Source organism: Pleurodeles waltl, chromosome 10 (genome assembly GCF_031143425.1).
Source record: "Pleurodeles waltl isolate 20211129_DDA chromosome 10, aPleWal1.hap1.20221129, whole genome shotgun sequence".
Classification (NCBI taxonomy): Eukaryota; Metazoa; Chordata; class Amphibia; order Caudata; family Salamandridae; genus Pleurodeles; species Pleurodeles waltl.
Genome location: NC_090449.1, coordinates 121,746,302 through 121,763,385, shown reverse-complemented (window position 1 = coordinate 121,763,385; position 17,084 = coordinate 121,746,302). Strand labels below are relative to the sequence as shown.

The following is a 17,084-nucleotide window of genomic DNA, read 5'->3' as shown; positions in this document are numbered from 1 at the left end:
CTAGGAAGATGAAAGGAATAGTTAGCAGTCTAGGGGAGTACTTAGACCTTTTGTTTGTGGAGGGAACCATGATTGGAGCTTGAGGTTACTGAAGGAAATCCCTTTTCCTGTATCCTTGAGATTGACCTACTCTCACAGGCTTTATGCTTCACACATCCACCCATTTGGGGTTTGCCTACTTCAATCAAACCCAAAGAGGTAATAGCAGCAGGACTGACAGTTAATGACAGCATTATACATGATGTCCTGAAGCAGCAGGACAATGGCACTAGTTATATCCATTGACCGTAGTCCGCAAACTGAAAGTAGCAGGAACTGACAGTGTATTAAATGTGCAGCAGCTTCACCCCCACACAGTGCTTAGTTAAAAAAAAAAAACATAAGTGTTATTCTCTCCTCTTACCATCTCAGTAACATTCTCCTCTCATTCTTTTTCCTCTCTTTCATCCTTCCTTTTGGTCTTATATGTTCTCTTTCTTCTCTGTTACTATTCTCTATCTTGTCTTTGCAGCTCTTTTTTCACAATTTCTTTCCTCAGTTTTGTCCCTTTTTCTCTCATCCTCCCTCCCACCTTTTCCTCCTGACTTCCTTGAAGAGACAGACTATGTCAGACACTAAACACTCCCACAGATTAGTATCTAAATCCCCACAAAAGTTAATCTTTTATGATGTAGAAATGAATGCTGAAAGAACTGATCTCTGCCTGTGAACTGGCTCAACACAAGGTATGAATCAACACAACTCTATATGTAGGGGCTCAGGTACATGTATATAGGGATTCTGCTCTGGTTCAGTTCAAGAAATAAACTGTGTGCAAAGAAACTTAACATTATGGCCCTCAATATGACATTGGCGGTGACTGTTAAAGTGGCGGTAGTACCGCCAACAGGCTGGTCATAATTACCGCCAAATTATGACCATGGCGGTGATCCCTCCCATAGACAGCCAATGTACCACACCAACCACCAGGACATTAACTCCACTGACCACGGCGGTAGCCATCAACAGCCAGGTGGAAGACAAGGTACCCTCCATAATATGACATAGCAAACTGCCACGATTTCCGGGACGGTACCAACACCATCAAAAGCCTGGCGGAAACACTGCATAGAAAACGAAAGACTCACCATCATAGACACAGAGGAGACCACTGCCGCCATGGAACCGGAACTTCAAGTCTTCCTGATGCTCTTTTACACCATTGTCCTCCTGGAACACCAACTTCGAAGAAGACGACGATGGTGAGTACAGCCGCTTAGCACACAAGGGAGGGAGGGAGGAAAAGGAGAGTTACACACACACGCACAACACACACCATTCACACACATACCATGCATACAACCAGCTGCAGGGAAAAACCAATGTCACAGGACCCACGTCTAATTAAAACAAGGACCACATTGAGGTTTAAGTGACACTGTTATTTGATGCCAACAGCCACCATATTGTCCATGCGAAAGCAAAAGCATGTGTCAATGTCCAGAAAGGGCCAATGGCCATTCCAAAGTACAAAAGGCCCACATGGCCACAGGGCACAGTCCAAGGTCCAACTTGACTCCTGACATTTTCTGTACTCCACTGTGCAGGGGCATCTTGTGGAAATGGGCAGGCACCTCAGGGGGAAGGAGGGATGGGAGTGACGGGCACCTCAGCTGAAGTGGGTAACATGCTCCTTCCCAATTGTCCCAGGTGGGGAGTGTAAGGCCACAGTCTCTGAAATGGGAAAATGTCCACTGGCTCTGGATGGGGCTCCTTGCCCAATTGTCCCTGGTGGGGAGTGTAGGGCCACAGTCTCTGAAGTGGGGAACATGCCCACTGGTTCTGGAGGGGGCTCCATGCCCAATGGTCCCTGGTGGGGAGTGTAAGGTCACAGTCTCTGAAGTGGGTAAAATGCTCCCTGCTGCTGGAGGGGGCTCCTTGCCCAATTGTCTCTGGTGTGAGGACTACATGCCCTCTGCTGGAGGTGAGGGCTGCTGTGCCTCTGCTGGAGGTAAGGAATCCTTACCCACTGCTGGGGGAGGCGTTACCCTGGCTGCCTCTACTGGAGGTGAGGGCTCCTTGCCCACTGCTGGTGGAGGCGTTACCCTGGCTGCCTCTGCTGGAGGTGGGGGCTCCTTGCGCTCTGCTGGTGGAGGGGGCCTCTTGTCTGTCTTTGCTGATGGAGTGGGAACCTTCCCTTTCTTGGGTGGTGGAGTGGCAACCTTCCCTTTCTTGCCTCCAGGACTAGGAGGTGCCTCCACTATACCTGTCTCCTGTCCCTTGGTTTTCACCACCCTAGTCCTCCCTTTCTTAGGTGGAGGTGTGCTCACAGTAGGAGTGGCAGCCGTCACACTCTGGGGCTCCTTTGTGCTAGCAGCTGAAGATTTGATGGGAGCAGTCGCAGACTGTTTGGCTGAGGTGCTGTGCTGGGTCATTGGGACCCTCCTCTTATGGCAGGACAGGGGGGTGGAGGGGGAGGGAAGATGTCAAGTTGGGAAAGCAAAAACTTCTTAGGGAGGTTGGGGCGCGATGTGGGAGGAGGGATGGGAGTGGAGGTTGAGGGAGTGTTTGTCGGAGGTGTACGTCTGCTGGACTTGGGTGCAGGTACATGGACACTGTGCGTGTGTTAGGTGGATGGCTGTTGGGAGTCTGAGTGCATGCGTTTGTGTCTCTTAGGAGGGGGCAGATGGTGGAGAGGACAAAGGGGACGTGTGGATGAATGTTCTGGAGGTGTCTGCAAGTGACGTGTGTGTGCTGCATGATGTGTTGATGGTGGTGGTGGCTGTTGATGCAGTGCATGCAGGTGCGAGTGCGGATGTGACTGTGAGGAAGGAGGAGGAGACAGTTGAGGCAGTGGATGTGTGTGCAACTGTCTGTTGTTTGTGTGAGTGCCTGTGACCTGAAGTGTGCTGCCTGTGTTTGACTGTGCTACTCTTGTCTGATGTTTTGTGTGCATGCTTATCTTTATGTGTGCTTTGGATGGGCTGGGGTTGATTGGACTGGAAAGTGGTAGTTGGATGGGGGACGGTAGGAACAGGGACACTGGCTGCCATCAGAGAGGAGGCCAGAGCCTGAAACGATCTCTGTAGGGCCACCAAGCCACCATAGATGCCCTCCAGGTGTGCATTGCATTGCTGTGTCTGGCATGCCAGCCCCTGGATGGCATTCACTATGGTTGACTGCCTGACACAGATGGATCTCAGGAGGTCAATAGCCTCCTCACTGACAGCAGCAGGGCTCACTGGGGCAGGGCCTGAGGTGTCTGGGGCGAAGGAGATGCCAACTCTCCTGGGTGAGCGGGCATGGGCAACTCAGTGGGGGGCTACTGGGAGGGCGGTGCTGGTACATTGGGTGGCAGCTGTACCTGTAGTTGGGGCCATTCCAGAGGTGTCCACAACCACCAGGGAGCTCCCAATCGGAGGAGGAATCAGAGTGAGAGTTGTCACCTCCTGTCTCTGCTGTGGTGCTCCCCGCGCCTTCCATCCCAATGGTCCCCCGGCGTCGGTGAACTCTGCCTCCTGGGTCCTGTGGGATGCCGCTCCCTCAGCCCCCGGTGCCCCTGCTCCTCCGCCAGATGATGCTAATGTACACATGGACAGGATGACAGAAGAAAATAGGGGAGAGAGAGAGAAAGGGAGCACTGGGTCAATTACAGCACCAACACCACAGATGGCATACACATTACCATCACACACAGGGATCAGGGTTGGGCACTATGCATTGCACTGGCATTCCATTGGCTAGGTACCACAAAAATATGAGAGCCAACCACCGCCAACTGCACCCCTCCAGGGACCCACTAAGCCCTGTCTGCCCCTGAATGACACCTAGCTGGAATTCAAGATTTTACTATACACCCATTTACCTTGTGCTGGATCACGCAGCAATGTCTGCGCTGGCAATAAGGGGTGCCCACCAACTGAAACTCACCACCAGTATCCCATGACAGCCAACAAAAATGGTTGTCACTCTCACTGTACCCTTGTGGCTGCTGTGCTGCCCTCAAGCGGCCATCCAGCTCTGGGTAGGCCACCGCCAGTATGCGGTCCTACAGGGTGGTCAGGTTCCAACGGGTACCCTGCCCTCGTTGGGAGGCCATCTCCAGCTGGATCTCTGCGTTCTTCCGGGCCCAGCATCTCAGGTCCTGCAGTGGGTGCTCCGCCTGCAATAGACCCCCAGGGTCCGCACATCCTTGGCAATGGCATGCCACAATCCCTTCTTCTGATGGGCACTGACCAACAGAGGTAATACAGACAGGAGGACACCATTAACCATACAATCCTGCCTGTCACACATATGGCCTACAAATTACATTTCCATCTCCATTGGCACACACATCACCCGGAGCCCCATATGCACAGTACCACCAGACATACCCCACACCTTGTTGCATGCATCGTCCCTATGGTGTACTCACCTGTTGGTCTGGAGGCCCATACAGCTGTCCATACAGGGGTAGGACCCCATCTATCAGGTGCTCTAACTCCCTTGAAGTAAAGGCAGGGGCTCTTTCCCCTCTCACACAGGCCATGGCAGGATCCAGATACAGGTTACAGCAGCACACGCAATGTAGGTGTTGTCCTGTGTTAAGTCAGGAATTAAGTGAGGTTATAGATAGAAAATGGTGGTCATGGTGTACACCGTCACTGCCGCCGGTGATCCTCATTGAATGCTGTACTCTATTGAGCCCAATGTTAGCCAAATGAGGAATAGCACAGCGGTGAAAGACCGCCTTCCGCCATGATGACCAATGCCGGCAGAGTCACATCCCTTTCGCCTGTCCATACTTACAGGACAGGCGGTCGCCATTTCATTGGGGTGGACAACAATCAGAAATTTAAAACTGCGTCATTGCTGTGAATTGTACATACATTGCCATTCACATTGTCCGATTACATACATGCCCAGTTGCACTGGGGTGGTGGTTCCATTGTTAATTTTGTGACACCCTTCTCACTCTTATGTCCCTTAGATACCTACCACTGTGGAGGAATAGGAGCAGGGGGAGGAGGCAAGCACCTGTGTACAGACCCCTTGTGGACTTGGGTACCCTGGAGCAGAGACATATAATACTGATCTATACACTGGACACGGCCACAATCACAGAGCTCTGTACTCAATTGGAGCATGATCTGATATCAGCTATCCGTCATCCCACTGGGATCCCCCCTCTTGTGCAAGTTCTATCAGTGCTCCATTTCCTGGCAACTGGTTCTTTCCAAGCGACAGTGGGCTTGGCAGCAGGAATGTCACAGCCAATGTTCTCAATAGTGCTGGCAAGGGTTTTGTCTGCATTGGTCAAACACATGTGCAGCTACATCGCTTTCCCCCAAGTGGAAGATTTGGCCACTTTGAAGGCTGGATTCTACGCAATGGGACATATTCCTAATATTATTGGGGCGATTGACGGAACACATATTGCATTTGTCCCCTCCCCCCGGGCCAATGTACAGTTGTTCAGGAATCCAAAGTGTTTCCACTCACTCAATGTGCTAATGGTGTGCCTGGCGGACCAGTACAACTCCCACATCACTGCCAAGTATTCTGGGTTGGTGCATGATGCCCTCATCCTGAGAAATAGCAGCATCCCAAATGTGATGGCACAATTACAGAGGTACATGGTGTGGCTGATAGGTGAGCCTGAGTCCCCACCCAAAATTTGTCAGTGTATGCCTTCTGGAGTCATCCCCCATATCATTGTGTAAGGTTATTATTTGTCCCTCAATTCTTGTAGGTGGCTACCCAAACCTGTTGTGGCTCCTGACCCCTGTGAGGAATGCTAGGACAGGGGCTGAGAATCGCTATAGTGATGCACATGGGCGAACCAGGCTAATCATAGAACGTACCCTCGGCCTCCTGAAGGCCAGGTTCAGATGCCTCCATCTGGCAAGTGGATCACTGCGCTACTCCCCTGATAAGATCTGCCGGATAGTTGTAGTATGCTGCATGTTGCACATCCTGGCCATCAGACGACATGTGCCTTATCTGCAGGAGGAGGAGATTGGAAATGCCCCTGTGGCAGCAGTGGACCCTGAAGACAGTGAGGATGAAGAGGCAGAGTATGAGGATGTGGAAAACAAAACATCAGTAATACGGCAGTACTTCCAATGACACACAGGTAAGATAGTGGATCTGACCATTCCTCTAATTATTTATGTTTCAGTGTGGCTGTAGCAAGATGGCAGTCACTTACTTTGCATCTCAACTGACTGTCACCTATGCCTTCTCTATTTGCAGATGTTGGTGTTTTTACTACTGTGCACTGATGTCATGACTACAGACAGCTACAGCTCATCATTTGCTTACTATACCAAAGTTCATGTCAATTGCACATGATGTAACTGTTAATATAAGTGCACATTTTCATCACATAAAGCACTATCACTCAAGTTGTGTCCAAGGGTGTTTATTGTAGTGCAATTAATTTATGGAATGGTGCAATGGAATAGGGTGATGGTAGAGATAAGTCAAGGGTATTGGTCCAGTCTGTTTGTAGCACAGGTCCAGTGTCCAAGGGGCCATAGGAAGGGGAGCAATGGCAGTTCAAAGTGGACAATGTAACAGAGTGGAACACAAGGTGGACATTCAGGCGGGTCTCATTTCCTGGCAGTGGTATTGGTCTTGGCAAGGGTCTCTGGCATCGGTCTGGGTCGCAAGGAACTTTTGCAGGGTGGTTCACCTTCTGCAGGGGGAAGGGTGCTGGTGGCCTGTGGGTCCTGTGGAAGGGCCTCCTGTTCACTAGCTGCAGCAGATGTGGTGGGCTGTTCAGTTGACTGGCTGGTGGAAGGGGCCCACTGGTGTGCTGTACATTCCCTCCCGATGTTGACCATATCAGCCAGCACCCCTGCTATGGACACTATGGTGGTATTAAGGGCCTGCAAATCTTCCCTGATCTCCTGCTGGTGTACCTCCTGCAGCCACTTGTTCCCCTTCATGTTGTTAAGAATCTGGCCCATCTTGTCCTGGGATTGTTGGTAAGCTCCAAGGACATTAGTGTGTGCCTCCTAGAGAGTCGGTTCCAAGGGCCTGTCCTCCCCCTGGTGAACAGCTGTCCTCCGGGTGTCCCTGTCCCCCTGTGCCTGTGTCCCCTGAATGGTGTGTCCACCGCCACTGACCCCAGGACCCTGATTGTCTTGGCTGTGAGGTGTGGACTGGGGTCCCTGTACAGATGGGCCCACTGCTGATTGATGTGTCCTGGGGACAGAGGTGTGGGGACGTTGGGTGGGTGCTGTGGTGTTGGATATTGAGTGGGGAGGCTCTGTGGCAGACTGGGAGTGGGCTGGGGTGGCCGACTGACCAGCGGTCCCTGATGGACCAGGTAGTTCATCTAGATCCAGAAGTCAGAGTTGCTGTCATCACTGAGGTATCTTCTGTTGGGAGACTGGATAGTCGTAGCACCTCCTCCCTGCTGGGATTGGCTGGGGCACCTGTGGGGATGTAAGTGATGTATTATGCTTCATGTCTGTGAAATATTGTACATCCCTGGCTTCCCCAACTTCGTTGCTGTTGCCCTGCCACCTTTGTTTGAGTATGGTGATGTATTGTGGGATTATTAGTTCTCTAAGCTGTGCATGCTTTGGTGATGGGTGTACATGCAGAGCTGGGAGGGCTGTAGATGCATTGGTATGGCATGCTGGGCTTGGCATTAGTGTTAGTTACATGTATAGGTGCGCTGTGTGGGATGGAGTGGAGTGATGGGATTCAGGGTGAGGGTGTGAGATGGCATGCAGGTATGGGGGTGTGATAAGTAGTAGATATTGACTCACCAGTGTCCAGTCCTCCGACTACTCCAGTGAGTCCCTCAGGATGCAGGATTGCCATGACTTGCTCCTCCCATGCTGTCAGCTGTTGGGGAGGAGGTGGGTGTCCACTGCCAGTCCTCTGGATGGCGAGCTGGTGCCTTGCTGCCACAGAACGTACCTTCCCCCGTAGGTCGTTCCACTCTTCCTGATGTCATCCCTTGTTCATGGATGCTGTCCCATGGCATTCACCCTGTCCACAATTCTCTGCCATAGCTTCATCTTCTTGGCAATGGAGATTTGCTGTACCAGTGCTCCGAAGAGCTGTGGCTCTACCCTGACCATTTCCTTCACCATGACTCACAACTCCTCATCTGTGAAACGGGGGTGCCTTAATGGGGAAACGGGTGTTGTGTGGTGTGTGGTGTGCAGAGGGCGTTGAGTAATGTGGTGGGGTGTGGGATGTGGAGTGCGTGATGGATGTATGGGTGGTTGTGGTGTGTGTGTAGTTGTCTCTGTGATTTGCGTGGCTAGCTGTTGCAGGCTTTCGTGTTGGCACAGGGTTGTGTGTATTGTGTGTGTGTGTTTTATAGTGCGGTGGGTGGGTGGGTGTTGTGTTTGTCTCAGTGTCAGGTGTGTGATTTTCGTTTTGGCCAGTGTTGTGTTGTTTTGTATTTGGGTAGCCATTCTGACCACGCCGGTGTGTACCGCCAATGGTTTACCGCCGTTGAATGTCCGCCATAATGATTAGTGGGTCATAATGAGGTGGGTGTTGTTTTGTTGGCATAACGGTATGGGTGTTCGTATCGACACTTTAACACTGACCTTTGGTCTGGCAGATATGTGTTTGTGGCAGTATTCTGTCGGTTTAGTGTGTGTGTGTCATAATATGGCGGATGGATGTTTGCCTCCGCAACGGTATGTTGGCAGCCGTCACCACGGCGGTAAGCGCCATTTACCGTCAATGTCATAATGACCACCTATATCTGGAGGAGCTCAGCCCCATCCATGCACAAACTCTGCTGTATCTGTGCAGGGGTTCCAGACTATGGCCCTCATTCCAACCCTGGCGGTCATAGACCGCCAGGGTGGATGTCGACGGAAGCACCGCCAACAGGCTGGCGGTGCTTCATTTGGCATTCCGACCACGGCGGTACAGCCGCGGTCGCCCAGCCGGGTCTGGCGGTTTCCTGCCGGATTTCCCCCGGCTGGGAGAATCCTCCATGGCGGCGCTGCAAGCAGCGCCGCCATGGGGATTCCGACCCCCTTCCCGCCAGCCTGTTTCTGGCGGTTTTTACCGCCAGTAACAGGATGGCGGGAACGGGTGTCGTGGGGCCCCCTAACAGGGCCCCAGCAAATCGCGATGGTGCAACTGCACCCGTCGCACCCCTGCAACACCGCCGGCTCCATTCGGAGCCGGCTTCTGTGTTGCAGGGCCTTTCCCGCTGGGCCGGCGGGCGCTCCCTTGGCGGGTGCCCGCCGGCCCAGCGGGAAAGTCTGAATGGCCCCCGCGGTCTTTTGACCGCGGAGCGGCCAAGTGGCGGCATAAGCTTGGAATGACCACCTATGTATGCAGAGACTCAGCTGTCTTGTTATGTCCAGAGCTGCCACCTTTGGAAATGAGAAACCAGGATCAAGTCTCGGCACTGGCTCAACATCCCCTGATTATGGGAAAGTCCGTAAATTTGCCAATGCCTTCAAAAAATGTGTGACCTTGTGTAATGTCACTGATTCTCCTGTAAAGTTGAGTTTGTGTTATATAAAACTGTCGAAAAAGGGTAAACTATATCTATGAAGGTGCTTCACTCTTCAGTAGGACGGGGTCCGATTATGACAGAGACCTACTCTCTCTGCAGGTGCAGAAACTAATTTTATTTGTGCAGGAACTCATCTATGTCTTCTAGGTATTCCTGCAAATCTCTAGAATTGCAACCAAGTTCAGTTTTGCATTCCTGGGAGTGGGAAAAAGGAAGTGGGATATGAAGAGCATTACTACAAGGACAGACAGTAGTATGAAAATATAAACAGCGTTGAAGCCCAGGTGACTGCCTATGTTCGATCTGGTAAAAGTGAAAATACACTTCAGTAAATGGGTAGGCAAAAGTGGACCTGGGCAGAAAAGCAAAAGACAAAGAACTAATATGAACAAAGGAGGCTCCATGTGCTACCAGCATTTAGGCAGGGGCCAGTGGGAAGGGGCAGGTGGTGGCCAATGGCAATTCTTGCCATTGCATGTGAAAATTCTAACTTTCAGCAGGAACCAGAGATCCAGCAATAAAGTCTGTGAAAACAGGAGCCCAACAAGTTCAGATGAATTCTAGATTTGGCTCTAATTATTACCCGATAGAGGAGTAGTGGGTCAGCGGTCTGTGTCAGCTGCAATTTGGGTGCTACAGTAACTATATTTTGGCTGCCAATAGGGGCTTCTTTAACAATGCCTAGAGGTGAGTTAGGAGATGATGTAGTGCCAGGGCACCAAGATATGGTCAGTTTCTGAGGTACATCTTCCAAGGTTGCCAGGGGATATCCAATTTTGGGCTGCTCTGGGACGATTTAGGGTCCAACTTACTGACTGACCCAAGGGGGCTACCCTGGTTTTAGAAAGTGAATGCATTCACCTTGATGAGTATTAAGTAGGGGTCATAGAGGAATTTTGGTGGAACCAAATCACATTTTGTTGGGATGGAGCTTGAAGTGTCAGCCCAATGGTATCCATGATTTTCAGAATTTCAGACAGATAATGTAATATCTAGCCTTGTATTGAAGTGGATGTTCAAATTACATGATATAAATATTTTGAAGTGTGCCAATATCAAGGAATGTTATTTATGTATTTTTAGGAAAATAAATATGGCCTGAGAATGTTTAATTCTCAAACCCAAGTTGTGTGTCCTCGTGCTACTTCATTGCTTTAATGGGGAATGGGTCTGGTTTAGTGTATTCACCCAGATGTCATTCTCGTACCTGAAAAGAAGCTTGAGCTTTAAAAGATCATCTTCATGCAGACATTCAAACAATAGGAGGCATCTGTACAGTGTCTCAGCAGAAGGTGCATTAACAGGCAGGACTAATTTGCCAGATTGAAGTTGGCATAGGGTAGAAAAAGGCAGGTTGGGCACTAGCTGCTGCGACAGAAAGCTTTGGTGGGCACAGTGCCAGGTGCTTTCCATGCACAGTGCCATGTAGATCCACTTATCAGTCCATTACGTGTTCAGCTAAGAAATACCCAGGGCAAGAGACACACACAGTGTTCTTTCAGGTGCAGTGTGTGAAGTCAGCACTCAGCAGCCTTTGATAAGTTGCAGTGGAATATGGCAAGCAATGTTTGTCCCTACTGTGCTGCACATCTTCTGCCATACCCAAACTGAGCTAGACTGGAATCATGAGGTAGAGAAGGACTGTGACGGGCTGCTCTACTCTACTGCCTTTGTACGGAGGGTAAGAGTAACTGCATGACTGTTAAAGTAATGGTGTGACATGACAATATTAATAACCCATCACTCTGACACCAATACTGCCTGACAGACTTGCAGGCAACATCAACGCTTGGGCAATGGCTGGCCTACCTTCTGGGATAGAACAGGCAGCCAGGAGCATTTTGATTAGAGAATGCCCTCAGGGCTATCTTTTAAAAGTTCCTCACCTGACTAATAAGTGTTGATGCCACCTACCATCATTATGCAGCAGGGTTGAGTAAATTATGTGGCAAGAAAAGGCAAATTAAGTGGCATAATGTGAAACACTTTTACTTCATTGTTTTGTCATTTTTACACTTATTAGCACTGTCTCGGTTAAATTGCACCTCATTAGTACCAGTATAAAACCCAAATAAAACAATAAGCAACAAAGAGGTGACCAGTCAAGGTTCGCAAAGAGTCTTCCACTGCCCAATAACATGTGTTGCTGCATATTTAGTAACTTTTTAACCATTTGAGCTCTAAACAAATTTTATTTTTGTTAAAATCTACAGATTATGCAGCAGACAATGGATTATGTGGGGAATGCAGTAAATCTATGGTTATGAGAAAAATGCTGCAGCCGTACAATCCCATAATTCTAGTAGCCCTGCATACAATATCATTTATAATTTGTACCTTGTTTGCCTGGAAGGACTCAGATTAACAGTCAGGTTGGGAACAGGGTCAGGGCTGGACTGGGAACCCAAAGCAAAATTTGTGAGACTAGCCTCCACAGGGTACATAGTGAGCGAATCTCACCAGTAAAATGAGGCTTGCCCCTCTTGAGGAAATTTGGAAAACAATGGCAAAAAAAGTCATTCTACAACACATTTTTAATTATACATTCAATTGTCTTAGTTTAAAGCATAGTAAATGATGACCTTACAGAGCACCAGGATAAGTCAATTTGTATTGTGGCTCTTCAGTGATTCCCTCACCATCACCCTCTAACAGTGCCTCTCCGCAGCCCCTCTCTCACATGTGTTTGTTTGTTTTATAGCACCTCTCTTACCAGCACAGGGTGTTAGAGGACTTTACATCACACATGTACAGGGACAATGAATCATACATGTATAAATTAGTGTATAGAAAATGTTAAAAAAAGGGGACTACAAGGTGTAGAATTCACATGCCATCCATACTGGCAGGCATTTTTCAAGAGTGCTTGGTCTGGGGAAGCATAAACTCAGGATTCAGAATGTAACACAATGGTTAGGGTTGACTTTACTAATAGCAATTTATTTCTAGCCAATCAAACCCTTTTAGCAATTTTAGGATAACCAAGCACTGGGAAAAACATAACTTTCTAACCTGTAACATGCAGTTTGCATGCAGCTCTAATGGCAGTTCATAGCTCACTGTGCTAGATTATGATTGTAAATTATGAACTGCACAGTAACAAAGGGATCTCTATGACAAAAGTAGCATCCCACTAATTTATGCACATAAAATACTGTTCTGTAATCTGAACAGTACACGTTCTTTGCAGCAGGCACATTAACCCTCTGCGCTACCTTAAATGAGTCAAAACTCCCACTAGACAAAACTCTGATCTCTCTCCAGCAGGTACAATAATCACCAGAGCTATCTTGGCATTTTTATTGTTGCTTGAAACCTTCTGGGTATAGAAGGAACGCGGCAGCACTTTCGAAACTGCTGCACTGCTGAAAAATTGCCCCCATCCCCCGTAACAAAAGCGGACCCCACCATTCCATACTCTAGTTTGCCCTATGTCCTGTAGGGCCAGGTCCCGCATTGGCAGGGATCACTTTTCAAGTGCAAATGCTTCCTCCTTAATCACTGAAGAGCCCGACTTCAGGATCCTACGTCTGGTGTTATCCAGGGGCCGCAGCCTTGGGGGCCCCTCTGTTGATTATGGTGACTTTAGTACTTCCTCTCCAAACTCAAAAAACAAGGGAGTGGGCGGCTGGGATAACGATGTTCCCGGGTGCTCCTGCCGCCGCAACAATAAAGGCTGAGCCTTTCTGGGGGGGCACTTAAATTATCCCCCTCCAATGTGCGGCAGCCGGTCCCGGAAGTGACGCGGCTCCCGAGTGCCCCCCAGGCGATCACTTCCGCCCTCACACCTCGTGAGGTTTAAGGGCGGAAGTGCCTACGGCCAGTCCGACGCACGACTAGTGCATGAGGTTTCGGGCCACGACGGCCCCCAGTCCTAAGGGGCCGTGCTCCCCCAATTTGGGGGGGTGCTCTACCATTGAACCCGGAGGCCACCAGAGAGCCCTCACCCCTAGACCTGCCACATGCAGACAGACAAAACTTATTTATTGGAAGGAATTCTATTTGTATATTTCGACCATTATCTCATAAACACAAGCAGCAATATTTCACCTGAAAAACAATATAATAAATCCAAAAAATCTTAAAAACAGAGGTCAAAAAACATCTTTAAAACATTTCAATAAGGATTATTCATCAAACCATAAATCAATGTGACAGGATCCCGTCCTGTCCTGAACCTCCTTTGGACCACATAGGTGAACCGTACCTCACCTGTATCCCTGGGGGGGGCGGCTCTCCCGACTTCACCATTCCTTGTCCTCATGCTCTGGGTTCCACCCCCTCCCCAAACACCAGTCTGCCAAAGGGGTGTAACGGGGTGGACAGGAGCGGGAGCCCCATGGCCACCCCAGTGATCTGGGCTCCCTACCTCCTAAGCTGGTGTGTACATCTGCAGGTTGGTTCAGGACTTCAGGATCCTACCTCTGGTGTTATCCAGGGGCCCCAGCCTTGGGGAACCCTCTGTTGGTTATGGTGACTTTGGTACTCACGCCACGAGGGCGACCAGGGGCCCAAAGATCCTTCACCCTCCCCACCACCAAACAAGCTGCGAGAGAAGGACCAAATGTCCACAATAAATTGATCCGTTCTTGCGTCAAATAAATGCACCATATCTCTGTGGAACATGTCTGGTCATTTTAGTAGTTTGCGTGGAATTTTCCATAAGCAGCCAGGACCAGGGCACAGTCTTAACATCTCTGCGTTAAGTCAACAGAAACATTCATGATCCTTGATTTAACGTTTGGACCCCAGTTGCGACGAGGCACCATGTGCGGCCATGCAATGGCAGCATTCGGCAACTCTTTGGATAACCTGGGGATTTCTGTGAATATAGTTTCCCTGAGCGTTCTGTTTCCCAGTCGCACCAGGTCATTTCCACCAATATGGATAACAATGAGATCCGGGAACTGAAGTCCCTCGCACCCTCTTGCCATTTCCACTAGCTCCTGGAGCTGCGTGATTCCAAGCCCACCAACCCCACACCAACGAAAAGCCACATCCTGAATCGCTGCCAGCTTAGGCGTACGGAGCAGTTGCAACCTGTAGGCCGCCCACCAGACAAAAGAATGCTCTAGCACCCAAACCACGTGAGACGGCATTGAACTGAAACGAGAGAAAATTGCATGAGTAACCAACACAACATTCACAAAGCAGGAGTGTGGAGCACTCATCATTGCAAATCAGGTCTAATGTATCGCTTATAGCAATTGGATGACCATCTCCCGATGGACTTTACTTCTGCTACTGACATCCCAGCCCCTGCCGCTAAGGTTGCCGCCCCAGTCCTAAAAGAATGGGTTGAGTACCCCTGAGGGTCGACCCCAGCAACCCCAAGGGTCGCCTTCAGCACTGCCAAAAATTGGTACCGCGATAAGCATTCCCCGTTTGTGTGTAGAAAAAGGGCTGATGACCCAGAAGGTGGGTGGGCTAAATATGAGCCCAAACGACCCACTGGGCATAACGGAGACCCCAGCGTCACTCTAAGTTCAATGTTTGACCCTTTTCTTAATTGATCTGTCTTGGACTTTTGTAATTGAATTGTCACCAACCCCGGGATGCTTCGCACATCGGCCCACTGTAGGCCTCCTGTGTGGTCACCTTTGGAAGATTCCACTAATTGGCTAACGCAAAAAGCTCCATAAAAGGCTGTAGTAAATGCTGCCGCAAATAAAGCCGCCTCAAAAGACGTGGAACACACATTGAGGAGACTGTCCAAGAGTCCCCCCAATATGTGAGCAGTTATGGGGCGCCTAGTGTCCTTTTTTGTGCAATCTAGATGACTCTAACCGGCCACTGCCCTCTTAATGACAAAGGCGTTCAGATGGGTCTCCTGATTATGTAGTTTCACAAAGAATCGAATAGTGGACAGGTGAGCTTTTGCGCAGGAAACTGGTTTGCCCATTTCCTTCAAATGACTTAAAAAACAGCAAATGGCCTGTGTCGAAAACAACTTTGCAATTTTGCACGAATTCAGAAACTGTCTGTATTGTTGGAATGATTTCTCATATGCCCCACGTGTGCGGGTTGCTAGGGACGCTGCTACTAAAGAGGGGAGGGCGGGATTCCAATCTTCCACAGATATGCTGGAAACTCTGTCATCTTCTCTGCCGCCTGTGGGTGGAACCTCAGAAAATTCTGCATGAATGAGCGAGATAGAGCATCAGCTGCACTGCTACGAACCCCAGTGACACGTTGTGCACGAAAGGTAATATTCAGTTTCAAACACACTAACACCAGGTGTTTCACTAGGCGGAGCACCATCCTGCATGGTCTGCCTTGACTATTAATGGCCTCCACCTCCGCCATGTTGTCAGACCAAAATATCACTGGTCTATCTTTGAACGTAAGGGCCAAAGTTGTGACAGCAACCACAATGGGGAACAGCTCCAAAAACTGCTACATTCCTTGTGATCCTATTCTCCCATTCTCGAACCACTCAACTGGCCAGTCCCCTCTGCACCAGTTGATACCCCAGAATGACCCCAAAACCTACACTGCTGGCCGCATTGGTGAACAGTCCTAGGGTAGATCTAGGAATTGGACGAGGAGGCCAAATGACTGCCCCATTAAAGTCCTGTAAAAAAAAGAAGCCCAGATTTTTAAATCCTCTCTAACTTCTAGTGACAGTCTGGTATGATGATGTTTCTCAGTCAATCCTGCCATTGCCCTAGAGATAGACCTGGAAAAGGGGCAAGCCATGGGGATAATCCGTAAGGCAAAATTCAGTTGTCCTACCAATACTTGCAGCTAATGTAGTGTGACCTTCTTTTGTGCCAGTACTGAGTTAATGGAATTCTTAAAAACCAGCAATTTATCGGAGGGTAGGCGACACTCACCCGCTACTGAGTCTATCTCAATCCCCAGAAATGTAATACATTTGTGGGGCCCTCTGTTTTGTCTGGGGCTAGTGGAACACCAAATTCCTCAAACATGGAAGTCAAAGCCTGTAGGGCCCATAGACACCTAGCAGATCCCGGAGGGCCCAGTACCAGCAAATCATCTAAGTAGTGGATCACCTCTTTGTGTCCTGTGCGCTTGATGAAGATCCATTGCAACAAGGAGCTAAACTGTTCAAAGTAACTGCAGGACACACTACAGCCCATTGGCATGCATTTATCGTAGAAATAAGACCCTCCAAATTGAAATCCTAATAAATGGTAATCATCCGGGTGTACTGGAAGGAGCCGAAAAGCTGATTCAATGTCAGTCTTTGCCAGAAGGGCCCCATGATCTAGGTCGCACAACTTTTCAAGGGCCTGGTCTACAGTTGCATATCGGACTGAGCATAGTTGTGGGTCAATTGCTTTGTTCACAGAAGAGCCCCCGTGGGGCTGAGAGGTTATGTATCAATCCAAACTGGCCAGGCTCTTTTTTCAGTACCACCCCCAAAGGAGAACAGACAACATTTTGGGATGGAGGAGAGGAAAAGGGACCTGCCTAACAACATTTCCTTCTCTGACTTCTTTGCAACCACCCATGGATTTCTCCAGGCTGATAGTAAATCTTTTCTATTACCTCTGCCCCAACGTGAGCCGCAAGCTTACCTGGTCGAGATAATAGAGTGTCTTGCCCGGCTCCCAATGCCGCAGTACCACCACCAGACTTATTA

General features: G+C 49.4%; 1 protein-coding gene across 1 annotated transcript in view; it reads left to right on the top strand.

Moving 5' to 3' along the window:
- GRIFIN (galectin-related inter-fiber protein) overlaps positions 1-17,084 on the top strand; it is a 106,460-nt gene that overhangs the window by 36,497 nt on the left and 52,879 nt on the right. The window lies entirely within an intron of this gene.